Below are 484 nucleotides of genomic sequence, written 5' to 3'. Positions count from 1 at the left end.
CCGGAAAGCAGGCCGTTGCAGGTGGCCACTCAAGGATTTAAAAAAAGGAGAAAAACCTCTGGCGTCGCTTTTGGCTGTCGCGAGGCAGAGCGTTATGTAATCTGACAGCCGAAGTGAAAAAAAGTGAAGTTCCTCAATGTTGTAGTTGTCAAGAGTCATCATTGGTTGAGGGATTTTTTTTTTCCATATAATTATGAAGCAATGTGATTCGGCAAAAACAAAGATTCACAGGGGCTAAATGTGAGGTGTCGAAAAAGGGTTTGTAGTGATACCATAGGCTATCCTGACTTTTACCTACTCACGAACTTGTTTTGTAATTTTAATTCTTTCTTATATTATAAATATTATTTGAATATTTTTTGTAAGAACATTTTTCAATGCAAATGTAAAATATATTTACAGAATTACGTTATTTTCCTACGGTCTAAAGTATTCATTTCATTGTAAATAATCATGCTCAGGCTTTTTAAAGCAATTTTTATGG

Source organism: Penaeus monodon, chromosome 27, assembly GCF_015228065.2.
Source record: "Penaeus monodon isolate SGIC_2016 chromosome 27, NSTDA_Pmon_1, whole genome shotgun sequence".
NCBI lineage: Eukaryota > Metazoa > Arthropoda > Malacostraca > Decapoda > Penaeidae > Penaeus > Penaeus monodon.
The sequence above is the reverse complement of the archived record's forward strand: the minus strand, read 5'-3'. Positions refer to the sequence as shown.